Below are 13,252 nucleotides of genomic sequence, written 5' to 3'. Positions count from 1 at the left end.
GACGAGGCTGGGCGAGGGGAGGTGGGGGTTCAGCTCTGAGAGTAGCCCCGCGGGGGCGATGGGAGGTTCCCCCCACACCGGCAAAGGGCGGATGGGGCGGGCTCAAAAAATGGCAATCAAAAGCCTACAGCACCCGGTATTCCCAGGCGGTCTCCCATCCAAGTACTAACCAGGCCCGACCCTGCTTAGCTTCCGAGATCAGACGAGATCGGGCGCGTTCAGGGTGGTATGGCCGTAGACGCTGGAGCTGGCCTCCGGGAGCCTCAAGAGCCCGCGGCGCCGGGCCTCCAGGCCCGCTGAGCCCTGGGCCCCCTGGCTGACCTGCTGCTCAGCTCCCCCCACCCTCTGCCCCGCCCGCCCTCTAGCCGGGACTACATCTGTCCCTGCTGAGCCACCAGCTGCCTCTCATCCACCTTCTGAGCTTCCAGGAGATGCGAGACGCGGGAGAGCGGCTCCGGGGGGCGGTGTGCGATGTCCCGGGGAGCCCGGAAGGGGGCGCCCTCCCCAACTGGGCTCCGCTAGGGATTCCATTTCACATCCCCATGGCAGCATTTTGTTGGGGAGAATCCAATGGCTAAACACGTAGCTGGGACCAAAAATATGCATGTGCCTAGGCAGGGTCCAGGGGGAGGGGAAGTGGAGGCCGCCCACCGTGTAGGCCCACAGCCAGCCCCAGGTCTGATGCGCCGTGTCCCGGGAGACCATAGGAGGGGATATGGCCTGGGTGGTCACCCCTTCGTTTCCTCCGTTTCACCCTCTTACAGGTGGAGACCTAGCGAGGTGGCCCAGGGCGGTGTGACTCTACCAGTATCACAGTGCTGAAGCCCAGGCCTGTTGGGAGTGGCAGTCCAGGCCACATCCCACCCCGTCTAGTGATCTGGCCCTCTCTGAGTTTTTGCATCCGGCGCAGGTCACACTGCCCACAGGTGGGGCGGGTTTGATGTCATATACACCGGTCCAGGTCTCTAGAAGACTGTTTCCTGTACCATCCCTCGTGTGTCGGCAGGGTCCCTGGGAAGGCCCAGGAGGACACAATGGCTTTGCCAGGACACTAAGCCAATCAGACAACGCAGGTCTCACTGGGCTCTCCTGAATGCTAGGCCCCTGGTGGCAAGAACGGGGAGCTGTGGGAGAAAGCTGAGTTGGGGAACTTGCAGTATTTCTGGGGGTGTCAGTCAAAAGCCCAGAGGGCTTTCCGGGCAAGTGTGCTTAAAGGAACACATACAGGTAATGGAACCTTGCAAACTTGATGTCACTTCCTCAGTGACAGGACAATACAGAAGCTAGAACTCTGGTCACCAGGCACCACATTCCTGAGACAGGCCCCTATCACCTCACTTGACTGGAGACCTGGGAGAGAGCAGGATGTTCTCCACTGGTCTCCAGATGTCCTTGGGCTGTGTCTTTGGAAAAGCTTACAACAAAACTGTTTCACTCATGCAGACAGTGGCTCTAGTCTCCCTTTAGGCTTCATAGGAATTATATAGTCCAATTTCGTTATATTAGGGAAAAGAAAATGAGGCCCAGAGGTTCTGACTTTTGAGTAGTGTAACAAGCAATTCAGCAAAGCCAGGAGCTGACTATTCTCCCAGAGGCCTCTCTGCAATCACAGCTTCCTCTCTTCAGAAATACTTACTATAGGAAAGAGACATCAGGAGCAGTGAGGTGAAGCAGTGAGCACTTAGAGAAGGATCAGATTTGAGTTCAATGGGATTAGTAGAAGAAAAAGAGAAGCAGGAAAAATAAAAACTAGAAGAGTATGAAAATACAACCTGTTCATAATAATTAAAACCTTTATAGAAAATCTGAGACTTGTGAGAAAGCAGGATGGAAGAACATGGATCACAAGGTATATGTAATGTTCCTTCAAAACACTGCAAGGACCATTATAATCTTGTAAACCCACAAGTGGTCCAATTACATTTTCTCATCGCAAACATCAAACTCGCTTAACTATTTGATGGGAAACAGCCCCTCTGTCCTACAGACCCATCCTGTGTGTCGATCCGCACTTCACACTGTCGGGCTGTGTCCCAGCATTGGAAAGGCTTATGTTGTCTGTGGGACACTCTGAATGGCATCATCTCAGTCTCCCTTTCCAGGTGTCTCAATGGAAGTGTTCTCCAGTTAATTCACTTATTCACTATGACACGCTTTTTAGAAAAATTGTACTGAATTTATTTGGTTTCATATGTACATTTCTATAACACATCATCTGTGCCTGGGTCCAAAGTCAAGTCTCCTTCCCTTCCACCTTCCACTCCCTCCCCCACCACTTTCCCTCTTGTAATCGCCATACTGTTCTCTGTGTTGATGCGTTTTTTTTCTTTTTGGTGAATCCCTTCACCTTTTTCATCCAGCCCCACACAACACCCCTCCCGTCTGACAGCTGTCAGTCTGTTTCGTATCTATGAGTCTGTATATATTTTGTTCATTAGATTGTACATGTAAGTGAAATCATATGGTATTTGTCTCTCCCTGATTGGCTTATTTCACTTAGCTTAATACTCTCCAGGTCCATCCATCTGTGCTGTCTCAAAAGGTAATATTTCCTCCTTTTTTATGGCCAGGAAGTATTCCATTGTATAAATACTCTATATAGCTAGCCTGTGTTGAAACTGAAAAATGACGTCAGATAAAATGAGAGGAGTTTGGGGCTGCGATGGTTACAGGACAGTCCAGGGGAGGATGCAGGAACAGCCTGTGGGGAAAGCCCTGCTCTCTCTCCTCCCTGGGCTGTTTGTGGGGAGGGTGGCTAGGAGAGAGTGACAGAGAAAGGGGAGCCCACCTTTTGTTCTCTCCTCCCTGCATCCACAGAAATGAAAACGATTCCAGGGACTTTTGGGTTCCTCCAGAGCCAGGACACGCTGAAGGACCGGCCGGCTGAAGCCAGCGTGGAGGGAAATGTGCTAGTGATGAGGTTGCTGAGCTCCGGTCCAAGCCCCGCTCCTCCGCTTCGTCCTGCTGTGGCTGAGGCTCTGCCAACCCCGTGGCTCTGCCCGGCGCTGCACCGCCTGAAACCAGGAGGGTGAAGGGAGCCGCAGGGGTGGCTGGCACGTCTGGGAGCCCCTGCTTCAGTGCCGCACGCCCTCCTCTAAATGACACTTATAATCCCAGCCCCAGCCCTGCTCTGCCCACCCTCGGGGGCAGCTGGTTCTTGCTTTTGGACCCATCGCATGGCGCAGAGAACACTAATGACTAAAACCCTGTTGCACCAAAACAGGTATTTTTTGCCAATTTGACCAAAACACAGGTGTATTTTTATTCATTCCCACAGATGGCTATTGTGCTGGCTGTTGGCATTTTTCATTTGACATCTAAGGGAAAAGAGGTCGGTGCCCCGACTAAATAGTTTTAAAATTCCCGCGGCACACCGGTTGGAAATCACTGCCTTTGAGTAACATTTTTACCTTTTAGTTACCTAAGCAATAACTTTCTACCGAATTATATTATATTTTATTATTATATTTTACTGTGTGGTTTCTACCTTCAGGTCTTTACGTATGTAAACTCACACCAGGAAGGGACCCTGGGGGGGGGGGAGGGGCGGGGGGCTGGAGGGCTCGGTGTGGTGACCGATGGCAAAGTGATGCTTCCTCCGCGTGGGAACCGGCTGCCGGCCCCACAGCAGGAGCAGCCACTCCGCGGACTGCGGCCTGGGCGGCTCTCACCACCCACTGGGGCCTTTACAGAAAGAAAATGAAAAGGTCCCCGCTCAGGTCCTAGTCAGACCACCAGGGAACGGCTATCACAGCCTAAACCACCAGCTACTTTTCACCCTCACGGGGCTTATCTTGCTGGAAACAGACACAAACCTCATTGTGCAGATGGCGAAATTATAATGTACCGACCAGAGCAGAGAGCGCTGACCTCGTCTCTCTGAGCCTCGCTTCTGAGCAGAGAGAGTCCTCCCAGGGCGCCTTCTCCCGAGACCCGTCCTTCAACCCTGGGCCCTCCGCACCCATAACGGGGACCTGATTTCAAACTGCCCGGCAAGTCTGGACAGTGACTCGGGATGAAGCAAAGTTTGGATAAAATCCACGGTCAGATCCCTGCGGCCCGGGAGAGGGTGGAGGGGAGGACCGCGCGCTGGGCCGAGCCCAACGCCAGGCCCGGGCGGGCAGACGGGCCGCACGCGGTGTGTTCTGGAGCGGGAAGTGGCTGCGCAGTGTCCGCGGAGGCGGCGGCTCGGCCTCAGTTCATGGCGCTGAGGTTATTGCGCTGAGATGCCCGAGCGCCCCGAGCAGGAGGCAGAAGCAGCAGCCAAAGGCTCCCGCCGCCTCCGCCTCTGAGAGCTGGTGCCAGCGGCAGAGGCTTCCAGCAGCGCGGTTCCCGGGGGTTGGGGGGGGGGGGGGGATTGTGGGAGACGGGGAGAGGGTCCACAGTACAACACTCGGACCCACAAGGACCGTGGCAGCAGCCACTGAATCAGTCTAGGCTTGAAAGGGCGTCGCTTGTTACAGGCAATTGAAAAAGACCAGGTCTTGTAACCAGGAAACTGACTCGAGTAGCCAGTTTCTAACAGCAGCTCAGCCCCAGGGCATTTCCTGCGGGGCTGGCTGTACCCTTGGCCAGGAGCCAGCACCACCGCCGGTGCCTGTGGTCCCTGCCACGCCTCCCCCAGAGACGGGTCCGTGCAGAGCGACGGGCAGCACGATGCCTCCACCTCAGGGTTCATAGAAACTGGCTCTCACATGTGCTAATTCCCGACTCCAACTTCCACGGGGGCCCAGAGGCCCGCGGTCCAGGGGACAGGCGATGGCTGGCCCAGCACCCACTCCTGTGGCCCAGGGACCCGAGGGCCCGCGCTGGAGTCACTTCCCCAGGGCCTGAATAGAGGATCGGACAGACATTCTTGGCAACCGGCCAAAAGCCCACATTGCTCTCTGATGCACAGTGAGGTGGGTAGGTTTCCGCAGAGGCCCCTGGAAACGACCAACAGCAATGCCACTCGCGGGAGGACTGCAGGGGCCGGGCCACCGCCGCCACCACCGAGGGTCTCACAGACGCATGAGTGGCCAGACCTGTCCCATCTTTGTCCTCTCGCCTGTGTGCTGAGTGTGGCGGCTGCCCCAGGGCAACCCCCGCTTTCTAATGGCGGGAGTGGGTAGGAGACTCGTGAGCCCTGAGGCCAGAGAGAGTCCAGACAGCCCAGAGCTCTTCAGTTCTGCTCAGGTGACACGCAGCAGCCAGCGGGCACCTGCAGGCGGGCACCTACAGGGGGCACCTCAGGGCAGGCACCTGCGGGCGCCCCAGGAGCAGGCAGCACACGGGCGTCATAGCATCTGTTCTGCACTGTTGGGGTCTAGCCCCAGCAGGTCCAGGGGTTCCCAAAGGTGTGGACGGAGTCGGCAAAGAAGGAATGGCACGGAGACAGTGTTCAGTTGATCAGCATAGCAAGGTTCTCTAGCCAGGTTCTCTGTCTTTATTGTCTTGTTACATCTGTATTTATACCAGTTGATTTTAATCCTATCCATTCTATTCCAAAGGTTAGGGCGTTTGTTAATCTAGTTCTGTTAAATTTAATCCTGTCTAGGTTAATCTCTGTGTTCCATTATAAGGGCTATTCCAAGGTCACTGCTCTACTGATAAGCTACAAGGAAGTGACTGAAGGAGATTATCCTTCCCAGTAAAGGTTATGTCCTCCCAGCCTTGCTGCTTGCCTTCCCTGGGACTGCCCTGTGTCGGTGAGTCTCCAGGGGTATAGGCTTTGGTGCTTTCCCTGGTGGGCAGACCCCTGGGGATGTGGGCCCAACAAGTCCAAAATTTATTGAAAAATCCTCACCTGGGGAAACAACCTTTCTTAGGGAGGTGGCCCTGTTTAAAACACATAGTGCTAAGAGGGGGAGCAAACATATGCCATATATGCCAGGTCCCTTGAAACATAAGCTGTGCAGCTGTTTCTTCCCTGCAGCGACTGTGTCAAGCAGCAAGGGTGGACCAGCTTCCAGCACTGCACCAGCCACTGTGCGGGAGACACGTCAGGGCCCCGGGGAGCATGAGGCCTGGAGGGGCTTGAGGAGCTCCCGTTCTTAACACAAAGGCACAGCTCCGGGGGGCAGGTGCCAGGGGAGCTTCCTGAGGGCAGAGCCCATGCCCGCCCCCCCCCCGCCCCCCCACACCCATGGCGGGCACTCAGCTCTGACAGGGCAGCCAGCGCCAGGCCCTCAGAGCCAGCGGGCAGATTCCTAGGCTCAGGGGGAGGCCGCACCCACACTGGTCGGAGGGGCAGAATTCGGACAGTTGAGAGTTGGGCAGAATATCTTGCCTGAGAAGTTCCCTCTTTGGTGCAAGGTGAACTACGGCACACTGGGCTCCCCAGCCCCGAGCACCAGTGGGAGAAAGGGGGTTCCCACAACATCTGCCTGTTCAAAGCCAAGGGTTCCGTGGGGGTGCCATGGAGGGCTGCATCTACATTTCTAAGTGGTAGATCATCTCCGAGTGCCATGGTCGGCAAACTGAGGCTCGCGAGCCACATGCAGCTCTTTGGCCCCTTGAGTGTGGCTCTTCCTAAGCCTTAGGAGTACCCTAATTAAGTTAATAACAATGTACCTACCTATATAGTTTAAGTTTAAAAAATTTGGCTCTCAAAAGGAATTTCAATCGTGTTGGTATTTGGCTCTGTTGACTAATGAGTTTGCCGACCACTGTCCTAGTGGATCCAGGTTCCTTACCAAGAACACAGTGTCACAGGCTGGGAGAGCAACAGGGAACACAACACACCACCCCGTTCAGGTGGCGAGCCGATCCCAAGGAGGTGCAGGTACAAGCCCAAGGTCAGCAGCTGGGCACTGGCAGGAGGGTGGGTCCCCCAGCCAAACCGTGCCTGAGGCAGGTTGTCCCTGAACCATAATGAGGGGTGCAGTCATGCAGAGCTCAACAAACGTACCTGAAGCCAGAGAAAGGAGCTATGCTTTACATTTAGTTTTCACATATATATTTTTATTTTTACAAAGAAAAAGAGATTAACTTTATAACAGCAGCCAGGGAAAGGGAAAAAAATCTAGAAAAGTGCCAAAGCAACACAAACTCTGAAGCACCCTTAACCGCCCCTCTCCCCTTAGAGAGTAGTTTCTAATTATGTAACCTGTCTCCCTTTCCAGTTAAGAAGAAAAGTGATTCTGCTACAAGGCAGAAAGAACTTCTTGCTAAACCAGTTGTTAAAAATAAGACAACAGGCCCCACATGGAGCAACTTATGGGAAGCCCCATGTCACCAAAAGGAGACAATCACACCTGCAGCCTCTCCCGGAAATGGGAGGGTAAGCCAGTCAGTGAGGAGCGGCCTGGCCAGCGCTGTGAGGGCATCTGTCATCCCCGAGGAAAGTGTCCTGAGCACAGCCGTCCAAGCTCTGCTATAGGGCTTCCTTGTTCCCGCCTCCTGCTGCCCAGAACAGTCTCTCATTGGCACAGCCTTCGGAGCTCCCTCTATTGGCTGGATGGGATGCTGCCAGAGCCATGAATCACTGAATAAAGCCAATATCTTTAAAATGTACTCAGTCCAATTCTGTTTTTTAACACTTCAATTTCTTTGGTTCTTAAAAGTTTTCTGGAATGAAACTTCTTTTTCTCAGTGGCTGAACTGAAACTTGTACCTTATTTTGCAGTTTGAGGAGTCTTATCAGATTAAACAAATATATGACAATGATGAAGTCTACAGGCAGATCTATGGGCTTGACCATTTGGTGGAATAATCTAGCCAGTATTTGATCAAAAACATAGATGCAGCATAGAGGACATGAAATCTATTATAGGGAAGTTAGTTAAACCCAAACTCCTCCTCTTAACAAACTGTCAAATAGTTTGTGTTAAAACACCCTTTTAAAAAGTTGAAGCTTGATAAAGTTGAAGCATTCATTGATAAGTAGTTGCAGGACTTGTGTGCTTTCTCAGGTGAGTTTCTGTTCCAGTTTGTGCCTTATTTCTCAACTCATGGATCATGTTGAAATATTCACAGCTAAACATCTTTTCACTTTCCTGCTTCTTGCTAAGTGTGCATTAAGATCTCAGTAGTTGCTTTTCAAGCTATCACATGTTAAGTAAAAACATTTAAACACTACACCAGTTTAACCTGCTCCACAGCCGCTCCAATTCCAGCCGGGACTTGGAAAAAGTGTGCACAAGAAACACGACCTGCCCAGATTGTCAAAAACGTTGACGTGCACCTCCCAGGGTTTTTAAACTTCTCACATTCATCTGGAAAAGATAGATGCACTTGAGCTACATTTGCAAGAGCCATTTTTGACCAAGCTCACCATTCTTAAGTGGTTTTTTAAAGCATTGCCTTCCGTTTTTGATACTCCTGACCCCACCTTATTTCACCCACACAAATCAACTAAAAGGCTTACAACGGAGATCTTTGAATAAATTTAATAATTTGGTAAATAGATCCTCCCTTCTTTCTCCAGTTCCCAGAAAGCTATAAATCTTTTTGGATTCCATCTAGAGAAGAAAAATGGATAGAAATAGACACAGTATTAACTTGGGTTACTTATTAAAGTTAATTTCAATCTCACCTACATATACACCAAAAACACCCCGTCTTCCCTGCCCTCCCTCCTCGTTCACCAGCCGCAGTAACAAGGGGGGCGGGCACTCCGGGCCCCACAGGAAAATGGATGAACCTGTTCCTCTCGTTAAGGCGATTCCCGGACTGACGAGTGTGGGTGGGTGAGCCCAGGAGACGCACGTTTTTCTCACTAAGCTTTTCAAGGACGGACGCCCAGGTGAGCCGCGCCCAGGCTCCTGCGCAGCTGAAAGGGCTTGTGACGGACCAGAGCGGCCGCCTCCCCTCCGCCCCCGTCCGCGCTGACTCCGCGAGGCGGCTCCCCAGGCCCGTCGGCCCCGCACCCAGGTCAGAGGGGTGGCGCGCGCGCACTCACACACACCAAGCCTGCAGCGCAGGCAGTGGGCGCCCCCTAGCCCCCACCCTCTCCTCCCAGGACAGCGCCCCTCCCTCCCTCCCCACCCCTCACAGCCCCCCTCTCTACCCGCCCACCCCAAACAGCGCCCCTCTCCCCCCGCCCGCCCCGCACAGCGCCCCTCTCCCCCCGCCCGCCCCGCACAGAGCCCCTCTCCCCCCGCCCGCCCCGCACAGAACCCCTCTCCCCCCGCCCCGCACAGCGCCCCTCTCCCCCCGCCCGCCCCGCACAGAGCCCCTCTCCCCCCGCCCGCCCCGCACAGAGCCCCTCTCCCCCCGCCCGCCCCGCACAGAGCCCCTCTCCCCCCCGCCCGCCCCGCACAGCGCCCCTCTCCCCCCGCCCGCCCCGCACAGCGCCCCTCTCCCCCCGCCCGCCCCGCACAGAGCCCCTCTCCCCCCGCCCGCCCCGCACAGAGCCCCTCTCCCCCCGCCCGCCCCGCACAGCGCCCCTCTCCCCCCCCGCCCGCCCCGCACAGAGCCCCTCTCCCCCCGCCCGCCCCGCACAGAGCCCCTCTCCCCCCGCCCGCCCCGCACAGCGCCCCTCTCCCCCCGCCCGCCCCGCACAGCGCCCCTCTCCCCCCGCCCGCCCCGCACAGCGCCCCTCTCCCCCCCCGCCCGCCCCGCACAGAACCCCTCTCCCCCCGCCCGCCCCGCACAGAACCCCTCTCCCCCCGCCCGCCCCGCACAGCGCCCCTCTCCCCCCGCCCGCCCCGCACAGCGCCCCTCTCCCCCCGCCCACCCCGCACGGAACCCCTCTCCCCCCGCCCGCCCCGCACAGCGCCCCTCACCCCTCGCCCACCCCGGACAGCCTCCCTCCCCCCGCCCGCCCCGGACAGCCTCCCTCCCCCCTGGGCCCGCGGGTGGGAAGGGCACTGCGGTCTCTTCCCTCGCGGGCTGCTTTCCGGTAAGCGCGGCGGGGCGGTGGGGGTGACGTGTCCCTAGTGGGGGGCGGACAGCAGAGGCGAGTGCTCCTCCGCCCCATCTGCAGCCGCGGCGCCCGCCCGAGGAGCTGGCCCTGCAGCTGTGCGCCAGGCGGACCCGGACCGGCCCTGGGAGGGAAGGAGGGAAGGAAGGAGGGAGGCGGGAGGGGTGACCGACCGGGAGGGGTGAGCCGGGGAGGGACTGCCGCCCTCCTCCCCGAGTTGTGGCTCGTGTAGAGCGACCTGGGGTCGGGGGGAGCCTCCGGCTGGACCAGGAGGCCGGGGCTCAGGGTCAGCTCAGCCCGCCCGGGAGGGGTCCTTGCTGGCACTTCCCCAGCTTATTCCTCGGGCGATCAGCTTTCTTCTCGGGCCGCTTCTTTACTAGAAAATCACTTTCCAGTCATTGCAATGATTATCTGTCATCTAAAAGGAAATACATTTTTGATAATGTTTTGTTAATTGTTTAATATCTGTTTGGCACTCTAGCAACAAGGGCTTATTGAAACAATGCAGATTGGTTTAGGTTTCATTTCACAAAATAGGTTAATAATAATTTAGTTTGTTTTTGTACTAAATTGTGCCTGACACATAGACTATAATGAAGTTTCTGAATAAGAAATGAAAAACTCTTTTCTTGAGATAAAGCTTCAAAATATCTTTCATGTCTAAAAGAGTAAAAAACCAAAAACAGCTGCTTGACCTGCTTTCTGTCTTTACTTTTTTATTTTCTTTGTTTTTCTTTTTTGGTAGTTTGCTAAAGTGGTTTAAAATCAAAGATTTGGCCAGGCCAGTGTTCCTCAGTGTTTGAGCATCAACTCATGAACCAGGGGGTCACAGTTCGATTCTATAGTCAGGGGACTCTCTCATCACTAGTGTTTCTATCTCTCTCTCCCTTTCCCTTCCACTCTCTCAAATTAATAAAAATATATTTTGAAAAAAATCAAAGTTTTGAACATGCCCAGATTTTAAAAAAACAACAACAACACACACACAATTGGAACATAGTAATGATCTTGAATGGTCATTTTTCTTCAGCGAATCATTCAGCAAACATGTATTATGTGCTCACAGGGTCTACAAAGGTAAGCCAGGTCAAAGTCCAGCCATAGATCTAAAGCCGCCTGCGGAAAAGCAGACTGTAGACAACTGAAATTACTTCTGTGTTGTTAAGAAGCATCTTCAGCCCTAGCTGGTTTGGCTCAGTGGATAAAGCCTTGGCATGAGGACTGAAGGGTCCCGGGTTCGATTCCAGTCAAAGGCACATGCCCAGGTTGTGGGTTTGGTCCCCAGTAGGGGACATGCAGGAGGCAGCGGATCAATGATTCTCTCTCATCATTGATGTTTCTATCACTCTCCCTCTTCCTTCCTCTCTGAAATCAATCTCAACTGCCCTCCCCTGCTGGCCTGATTGCCCCCAACTGCCCTCCCCTGCTGGCCTGATCACCCCTAACCGCCTCTGCTTCAGCCCCGCCACCTGTGGCTTTGTCTGGAAGGAAGGCAGGATGACCGGAAGATGTCCCGTCCACCTGGTCTAATTAGCATATTACTCTTTTATTAGTATAGATTATATTTTTACAACTAAGGTTTCTTTATTGCCTATGTAAAATTATCAGTATACATTTTTTTCTTGCTTTACTTCTTTTTATGGCTTCTCTGTTTCAGACCTCATTTGAAGGTATTACAGCTGATGGCAATTACTCTTCTTATACTATAAAAGGTAGTGTGTCTACTGAGATTATATTTGTAGCAATGTTGAGTTTTACAAAAATTTCAAAAGGTTTATTAGATAAGTATCACTTTGTTCTAGTTTAAAGATAATATCATAATTTATGGTTACTCAACATATGGTAAATGATACTCATCAATCCAAAGTATTCATGATTATGATATTTTGCCATCTCTCTTCAGCTGAGCTAATATGCACAATATAATCAGGTAATGTGTCAGCCAGTAAAATATTTCTTATTGCTTCCTTAACTACTGAAGCTACAGTTCCAGTTACCTGCTACTGAGTAACAACCCACACCAAAGCCGTGGCTTAAAACAGCAGGACTGGGGGGCAGGCTGCGGTGGTGCTGGTTCTTGGCAGGTGGAGAAGGGGGCTGCCCCAGACACGGGCACCTGCTCCTGGTGAGCTGCCAGCCTCCCTTCTGGTTGCCCATGCCCCTGACCTTTAGCTCCTATAAGAACTTGGTTTTGCAGATTCCTGTGGTCATTGTGGGTGTGAAGTCTGTGTTGCCTTTGTTTCCTGCCCCTGAGTTGGAGATAAAGGTGCGAAAACTCCAGGAACTGTGACAGTAGCACTAATACAGGCTTGCTCTGCCCTCTGTGCCTCTGACTTCACAGAAATGGCCAACCACACATCGCATTTCACACACTGACCTCTTTAAGGACACAGCATGTGATAAAGGAAACTTGGAGAAATCTCACTACCGAACTTCTGTGTTGCAGAAGACACTTTGGTATAAAAGCCTCTCAGAAAATACATTTTCTAAAGGAATAGAAATGGAGTGAGAGTGTAAGTGCAGTGTGTTTGTGGGTAGAGCCTGTTTTCTCTGTTCCTCAAGGGCCGGTGAGCAGGCTGTACCGCCCGATTGCAGCCACACCTCCATCGCTGCCACAGGCCTGTGTTAGGTGAACCCCAGAGGCTGGTCAGCTTATACCCGCGCCCCACCCCCTGGGAGAACAGAGGGCTCCCTGGTGCTCTGTGTCCTGTAGGCCTGAGGGGGTGAGAACAGAGGAAGGGGGAGAGGACACAGCTTTGTCCAGGTAGCTAATTGGTCTGTTTGTAGTGTCTTCATTTTATGTTCTGTTTTATTAACGTGTATTTTTACTGGAAATCACCCAAGTCCTCCAGGTTTCCAGGTTGATGCAATAGGTATCTCTTATTTTACTTTTAATTTCTCCTCTTTCTAGTTTTCTACAGAATCGTTACAGTTAATGAACAAATATTGATACATTATTGTCAACTTAAGTCTACATTTTATTTAGGCTCCCACAGTCCAGGCTCAGTCTCAGTCTTGACACCTCTTTTAATTACTCTCCAGTCTTCCAGCTGGTTGGGTGCTATGCTAGGACACGGGATGGGGGAGAAATGCGCTGCCAGGGTCCGTGCTGTGCAGACCGCAGGGACTGCATGGGGAGGCATGTGGGCAGCTCTTACACACGCCAAGTGACAGGATCCGGTCCTAACTTAGAAAGGTCAGCTGGTCACAGCGTGGAGGTGGGACTGGATGAGAGGGGACAGGAAGCCGAGCAGTGGGCTGGCTGGTGAGCGTGGTACTGGCCGAGCTGAGGCAGGGACGAGGTTGCAGAGGAGCAGGGTGTGAGGACCAGAGAGGCGCGGTCAGCACTGTCCTGAGGATGGAGCCAGCAGGGGTGTGGGAGCTGGAACCAGGGGGACTGGCCATTCG

General features: G+C 53.7%; 1 long non-coding RNA gene and 1 other non-coding gene across 2 annotated transcripts; both read right to left on the bottom strand.

Annotated features, from left to right (window-relative positions):
* Nucleotides 1-121: 121 nt before the first annotated feature.
* Nucleotides 122-240, bottom strand: LOC139015917 (5S ribosomal RNA). The gene has a single exon (XR_011472564.1). It is a non-coding gene; the product is annotated as a 5S ribosomal RNA (ribosomal RNA).
* Nucleotides 241-7,743: 7,503 nt separating this feature from the next.
* On the bottom strand, nucleotides 7,744-8,850 carry LOC139015763 (uncharacterized). The gene is made up of 3 exons (XR_011472491.1): nucleotides 8,624-8,850; nucleotides 8,348-8,441; nucleotides 7,744-8,195 (listed from the first exon to the last, which is right to left on the bottom strand). It is a non-coding gene; the product is annotated as an uncharacterized lncRNA (long non-coding RNA).
* Nucleotides 8,851-13,252: the final 4,402 nt, after the last annotated feature.

Source organism: Myotis yumanensis, unplaced genomic scaffold (genome assembly GCF_028538775.1).
Source record: "Myotis yumanensis isolate MYYU_CA2020_CCGP unplaced genomic scaffold, mMyoYum1.0.hap1 SCAF_8, whole genome shotgun sequence".
Classification (NCBI taxonomy): Eukaryota; Metazoa; Chordata; class Mammalia; order Chiroptera; family Vespertilionidae; genus Myotis; species Myotis yumanensis.
Note: the sequence above shows the minus strand (reverse complement) of the source record. Positions and strands in the feature narration are given on the sequence as shown.